At 36.8% G+C, this 7,428-nt stretch overlaps 1 long non-coding RNA gene across 1 annotated transcript; it reads left to right on the top strand.

Moving 5' to 3' along the window:
* Window positions 1-1,625: 1,625 nt before the first annotated feature.
* On the top strand, window positions 1,626-5,078 carry LOC125496973 (uncharacterized). Its single transcript, XR_007273456.2, has 2 exons — window positions 1,626-2,341; window positions 2,596-5,078. It is a non-coding gene; the product is annotated as an uncharacterized LOC125496973 (long non-coding RNA).
* Window positions 5,079-7,428: the final 2,350 nt, after the last annotated feature.

The raw sequence follows: 7,428 nt of genomic DNA, 5'->3' as shown, positions 1-7,428 counted from the left end.
ACAGATCATGCGGCATTGAAGTACTTGATGAGTAAGAAGGATGCAAAGCCCCGTTTGATCCGTTGGATTCTTTTGTTACAAGATTTCGACATTGAGATTAAAGATAAAAAGGGCTCCGAGAATGTTGTCGCAGATCATCTTTCTCGTCTCCTCCTAGAGAAGGGGGATGGAGACGATCTCTTTTCCTGATGAACATTTATTAGCTCTCTCTAAAATTGAATCACCCTGGTATGTTGATTTAGCTAATTTTTTGTCCACGGGTACAATGCCAGACGGTTACTCGTCCCAACAAAAGAAGAAATTCTTTTATGAGGCGAGAAGACATTTTTGGGAGGACTCATTCTTATACAGGTTATGTGCAGACGCGATGATTCGACGTTGTGTCCCGGAAGGTGAGGTAACTAGTATTATTTCTCATTGTCATGACTTACCGTGTGGTGGACATGCAGGTACAACGAAGACGACCAAAAAAATCTTGCAGTGCAGTTTTTATTGGCCGACCTTGTTCAAGGACGTGTAATACTATGTCAAGGCATGTGATCGTTGTCAACGCACGGGTAATATATCAAGGAGAAATGAAATGCCCCTAAATAACATCCTCGAGGTTGAGTTGTTTGATGTGTGGGGGGATAGACTTCATGGGACCATTCCCTTCTTCCTATGGGAATAAATACATCTTAGTCGATGTGGACTATGTCTCTAAGTGGGTTGAAGCCATTGCAACTCCAACCAATGATGCTCGTGTAGTAAGTAAATTTTTTAAGAAAATTATTTTCCCTCGATTTGGTATCCCACGTGTGTTGATTAGTGACACGGGAACACATTTTTTGGAGTATCGGTTTGAAGCAATGTTGAAGAAGTATGGAGTGCAACATAGGCTTGGTATTGGGTATCATCCACATACTAGTGGACAAGTAGAAGTCTCCAACCGCGTAATAAAGTCTATTCTTGAGAAAACAGTTGCAAAATCAAGGAAGGATTGGTCTGCTAAGATTGATGATGCATTATGGGCATATCGAACGGCATTTAAAACGCCAATGGGTACAACCCCATATCGGCTAGTGTATGGTAAGGCTTGCCATCTCCCTGTTGAGTTAGAGCACCGTGCATATTGGGCTATCAAAAGCCTTAATTTGGATGCTAAGGCAGCAGGGGAGAAGAGATTGCTACAACTTAATGAGTTAGATGAACTTCGGATGGAGGCTTATGAAAATTCAAGGTTGTACAAGGAGAGAACGAAAAAATGGCATGATAAGCATATTATGAGGCGAGAATTTCACGGAGGAGAGTTAGTGTTGTTGCTCAATTCTTGTTTGAAATTGTTCCCTGGAAAACTTCGATCAAGGTAGTCCGGTCCATTTCAAGTACGAAAAGTTTTCCCCTATGATTCAGTTGAAATTTGGAGTGAAGTTATTGGTTCCTTTAAGGTTAATGGGCAACGTCTCAAGCACTATCGAGAAGGTGAACCCATTGAAGCGAAATCGGTTTTTACCCTTTCCAATCCTCATTCAAACTGCACAAAAGGTGGTCAAGCTAGATGACCTTAAACTAGCGCTTTTTGGGAGGCAACCCAAAATTTCTCTTTAATTTTTATTTTATGTTATTTTATTTTATTTAACTTTTCCTCTTAGTTTACTTTTAGTAGATTTCTTTTCTTTTTAAAAAAAACAAAATAAAAAAAAATAATAATAATAAAAATGATCTCAATAAAATAAAAAAAAAGGTCCGTAGCTTTTAATTGCTTTTGTAGGATTTTAGTTGAACTTTTGACTTTTCTTTTCTTGTTACCTTTATTTTTCTTACCTTTTCTTTCCTTTTGTGTATTTGTTTTTAGTTGTTTTCCTTTGCAACGTGTTAGTTAGGGGTAATGGATTAGTGGATCCTCCACCAATTTTTGGCTACTAATGCTATTATATATCATATGATGCAGGTGGAATTATGAATAAAAACACTAAATGACTTACCAAATTGTTGAAGTTGCTGCATACACAGGAAGCTCCACAACCATCAAGCAACAGCATCAATCCCACTACAGTTTCCTGATCGAACGGTACTCCGGAACGTAATCTCGAACTCTCTGTTTCATTGGCGAATTTCATTATCGAACCCTAATCTCCGAATTAATTGTTTAATTATTTAGACCGATGTTGTATCAGTTTCGAATGGGTCGTTCTACCACGTCTAGGAGTAAGAGAACTTGGGGAGTATCGCGGCCCGTACCCGTATCAAAGCCTCCTGCATCCAAGAAGAAATCTGTTAGTGCTAAAGGAAAGATGTCGTCTAAAACTAAACAGAATGTGGTGGTTGACTACTATGATATGAAGGATTGTTTGAGAGAGGAGTAAGTGCAACTCGTTTTTGTGATATTGATACCTTAAAGACTCTAAATAGTAAATATTGAAGATGATGTTCACTGGCTATTCTCTAATGTTGGATGGGGTAATTTCCTCATGTGCAAATATCCAACATATAAAAGAATCACGTTAGAGTTTTTTAGTTCTATAAGGGCGGTTACTTAGAGTGTGGTGAAGGGTCTATTAGTTTTCAATTGTACAATGAATAGCATACTTGGACCAATAGAGAAAGCTCTTGCAGAACTCCAAGCTTCAGTTGATAGCAGGATAAAAGATGACCAGAAGGAGATGAAGGAGCAATTGATTTCAATGTCCACATTCCTTGGCACTTTGAGCACGTGGATACAATCAGGAGGATTTTCAAATCTTCCTCGTCCCTTTCCATGATGAAGCTTAAATTTGTGAGTATTCTTTCCCCTTGTTAATCATGTTATATATTGCATTGAGGACATTGCAATTTTTAAGTGTGGGGGAGGGATATTATCTTTTAATTTGTAAATATTAGGTTTGTTTTTGGTTGTTTGTTCTTAGTTTTTTTTGTTTGTCTTTAATTTTTGCTTTGTTAGTCTAGATAGAGTCGTCTTGTCTTAGTGTCATCTTGATTTTTCATTCCAATATGTGAAACAAGTGATTAAGTGATTTTTGAAACATATTTTCTTACACAAATTTTCAAGAGTTAATTGGCATTGGATTGAGTAATTCAATAAATTAGCATAAATCCTTTTGATGACAATGGTTTGTGGCTAGAATGGTCTCCCCACTTATGTGAATAGCTTGAGTACCCTTGTGAGAAATTTTTGAGCCTTATTTGACTGATTCATCATATTTCAGTCTCATTCTTTTCTTGTGTGATTAGTTGTCCTTTGTGTAATTCGATTCTTGGATTTGCTTTTTGACTATTTGAGACTTGATGATGCATATTGCGGAAAAAATGATTGAATTCCCTTTGTAGATATATAGAGCCTGAACATTGTAGGTCCACAATTTTTTTTTTGGTTTATTTTACATTTACTCTTAGGTTGAGCCTGAGCCATTTTTGTCCTCTTCTTGATACCTTACATTTAAAGCCATAGAGCCTTTTTGTAGATTTATTTTGGAGACGGTTTTAAATTGTATTTTATGCCCTATGAGTGATGTATGAAATATTATGTTGAGTGAAGAAAAAAAATTCAAAAAAAAGGAAAAAAAAACATTCAACTTCTCATTTGTGTTTCAAGTTCAAAGAAAATTCTCAAAAAAAAATCAATTCAATCATAATTTCTAGTGAGAATTCAAAAAATAAAATGAGAGTCTCTTCTATTTCCAAAAGCAAGAAAGTGTGAAAAAGGGAAAGTTTGTATGAAGTTTGGAGGAAATAAGGTTGGTTTGAACCCGTCATTTGGTTATGTAGTGGGATTAGGATTTTCATTTTTTTTAGCACCACATTCCGAAATAACATCGTCGAACCCTATTATTAACCAAGCCTATCCTTTTTAAGGAATATATGATTTCCGTATTTTGCATCTTTGTTTTTATAAGTGGAGAAAGTCAAATTGCAAATATGAAGAGGACAATTATATGAAGTTGATATGCATTTATATGCATAGGATGAGTGATCTCATATTCTAACCCATAAACACATGAGTGACTCTTTTACTTTATTTTTTGCACAACTAAAGTGAGAAGCTATTTACATATGTTTGAGTTGGTTAGGGGAGATGTGCGGTAAGATTGGTTGGTCATTAAAGGGTGCTATGCATTATTGTTTCTTCCATGCTATTGATTTGTGATACATAATTGATTATTGGAAAAAATGATTTTTGATTTGGAATAATCACTTGATTGAGCAAATTGGAATGGGACTTCTTGATTTGGCTTTGTAGGTATGCCTTCTGAAAACCTTCACGAGACCAAACTCGTCCACTAGGGTAGCCTAGGGGTTTAAAGGGCTTGTTGCATACGCTAAATGCAATCGTGATTCCTACGACAGTGAGTATTAGGATTTTACTGCTTTCTTAGAGTAGTTTTTCTTATTTTGTTTGTTTACCCGAGGACGAGCAAAGGTTAAGTGTGGGGGGAATTTGATAACACGATATTATACACGGTTTATATGTCATATTTAATCATATTTTATTGTGTTTTCTCCAGTTACTTAATCTTTTAGAGCTATTATTTTCTATATTTCGATATTACTCTCCTTTGGTATGTTTTATCTTATATTTGTAGGATTTATTAGCATTTTGGATTCCGAAGGAGGTTCATGAGTCATGTGCAACGGAATAGGAGGAATTTATCAATAGCTAGGTTTGAGGTCTATTGCCACAACGCCCTTGTGGCCTTTGTAATTCTATCAAGGAAAGAAGAAGTGGAGCAGCCCCTCCACAACGTGGTTGTGGCGTGAACTTGGGCCACCACAGCCTGCTTGTGGCGACTTCTAGCTAGCACTTGGAGAATGTATGATTTCACAGCCCGTGCCACAACCTGCCCGTGCCAACTTTCTCCGTGCCACAACCCACTTGTGGTCTTCCGTTTCGGCTATGATAAGAGTGCTAATAAGATAGATTTTTCTAGGTTTGTACTAGGATATAAATAGGGGGTTTTAGAAGATAAAAACCTAGACTTTAATTCTACGTTATTTTTCATTCTATGTTATTTTCATTCTCTCTTTTGTTCTTCCAAGTTTTGTTCATTGGAGATTTACTTTCAAGCTTCCATTAATTCAATTCAAGTATTTTCTTTCCTTTATTCTCTTATTATTATTATTGTTATTATGTTTTCTCTTATTGCTTATTTTATGTATTTAATTATCATGTGCGAGTAGTTTTATAATCTAGGGTTAGGTTGAACCCTAATATGGATTAAAATGTTGATTTAATTCCCAATTTCCTATTTAATTAACTTATAATTCCTCTTTATTAGGGTTGGTTTTATTATCAATAATTAACTAGAAATGTATTATTGAATGTGATTAGGTTTACAATGAAAGTTACTCTTAATTGATTTTAGAACCCTAATTAAAAATAAGATTTTTTTTATGCATGAAAATAGCTAATTGTTCTTGCTAGGACTTATAGGATGCCGTTCTTATTGTCTTTAATATGTATGGCTCCATGAAAATAGGTATGATTGCATGTTAAAGAAGCTATTAGTTGATCGAAAGAAACTCTTAGTATTGTTACAGGGAGCATCCGTCTTGTAGAATATTTATTGATTAATTGTGTGAAGTAAGGGATTATATTGATTTATTGATTATATTAGTGGGGATTCCTAATCTTAGATGTTTTTAGATCTTGATTATCTTCATATTATTTTCATTGCTTAGTAGTTAGTAGTTATTTAGTTAGATTTATCATCGTTGATTTGGTTACTTGCTTAGTGTGATTATTTGAGCCTATTTAATTAGTTAAACTTTAGTCTCTTGGGATTCGACCCTTACTTGTCCGTCTACATAGTAGTGGTCTTGTTAGAATTATTTTTGTTAGGTACGCGACACGCCTATCAGGTTGCAGCTCGTTGATAAGTTGCCCCTGCTTTCTTTAATCCGAATGGCATTACAGTGTAACAGTAAGTACCCCATGAAGTGGTGAAAGTGGTTTTTTCCATATCCTTCTCGGCCATGAGGATTTGGTTGTAACCTGCGTAACCATCCATAAACGAAAGAAGTGCATGATTTGCTGTATTTTCCACCAATATATCAATGTGAGGCAATGGGAAGTCGTCTTTCGGGCTTGCCTTGTTGAGATCCCTGTAGTCTACACACATTGGAACCCTTCCATCCGTTTTCGGAACTGGTACCACGTTCGCGATCCATTCTGGATACTTGGCCACCTTGATAAAACGTGCTGTCAATTGCTTTTTGATTTCACCTTTTATTTTTAGAGCTACTTCGGGTTTCATTCGACGCCACTTCTGTTTTACAGGTTTCATTCCGGGGATTAAGGGTATAGTGTGTTCTACTATTTCTCTGCTTATGCCCGGCATATTTTCATATGACCAAGCAAAAACATCTGCAAATTCAGTTTAAAGTTGGATTAATTCAGCTCGTTCTTCACTGATTAAAGTTAGTCCAATTTTAACTTCTTTTTTATTAGTGGGATCTTGAGAAATATCGACCGTTTCGGTATATTCTATTATAGAGGTTTTATTTTCATGTTCTTCCATAGCTTTGATTATATCTTTATCATCATTGTTAGTAAAGCAATATTCATCATGGGAAGAAAGAGAATGACACGACGAGTAAGCGAAAGAGTTCATGATATTGAATTCGGAAAAAATTACATCAAAGGAAGGAGGGTTACTAGGAACCCGTTTATTGACTACTTCTGAACTAGACACAAGAGAAAGAGGATTCTTAAGGGACCTAGGAGACTGAGAAGATTCAGTCTCGAACTCAGACTCAGATTCGAACGACTCGGATTCAGACTCGGACCCAAACGATTCAGATTCTTCGAACATGGGGCCTTCTCCAGTGGTTATGGTTACTTTCTCTCCACTCGGTGCGGTTAATTTTAAGGTCTTTCTCCATCCCTTAAGTAGTCCTTCCGCCGGCATTATTAGTTTTGTTGGGTCAAACTCCGGGCATTGTAAAACAGATTGGATCATCGTGGAATCTTCAGACTCGTACGCCTTCTTTTTCTTCTCTTATCCAAAGAGAAGTCCAAGTGCCTTTAAGTCAAAGCACGATGGTGTTGGCTCCCTGACTACCTGTGGAAAAATCTCATCTAGAAGGTTGCAGTCGAGGAATATTTCGAACCCTGGGTGGCGCATCCCACTTTGGACAAAAGGTTCAGGGAATTCGTAGCAAGGTTCATCTTCCCCTTCCCTTATAAATTGTCCATTGAGTGTTAATGGGTATGGTTTGATGTGTAAAGCACGCCCTTCCCTTCGTGCTTTTCTTTGTTCATTTATGTTAGCCAAGGCTCGCTTTAGGTCCTCGGGAGTCGGTATATAACCAAGTCCGAAGGTATCCTTTTTAGGGAGGCCTGGCAATCCTGGTCTTACGGCTGCCTACTTATTTCTTCCTAGGGTCATCCCTGGAAAATGCCCTTGATGCTTTAGTATTGCATTGATGAGGAGATTAGAGTGGGGGTCGAAG

This window comes from Beta vulgaris, chromosome 1 (assembly GCF_026745355.1).
Source record: "Beta vulgaris subsp. vulgaris cultivar EL10 chromosome 1, EL10.2, whole genome shotgun sequence".
In the NCBI taxonomy this organism is placed as follows: Eukaryota; Viridiplantae; Streptophyta; class Magnoliopsida; order Caryophyllales; family Amaranthaceae; genus Beta; species Beta vulgaris.
Note: the sequence above shows the minus strand (reverse complement) of the source record. Positions and strands in the feature narration are given on the sequence as shown.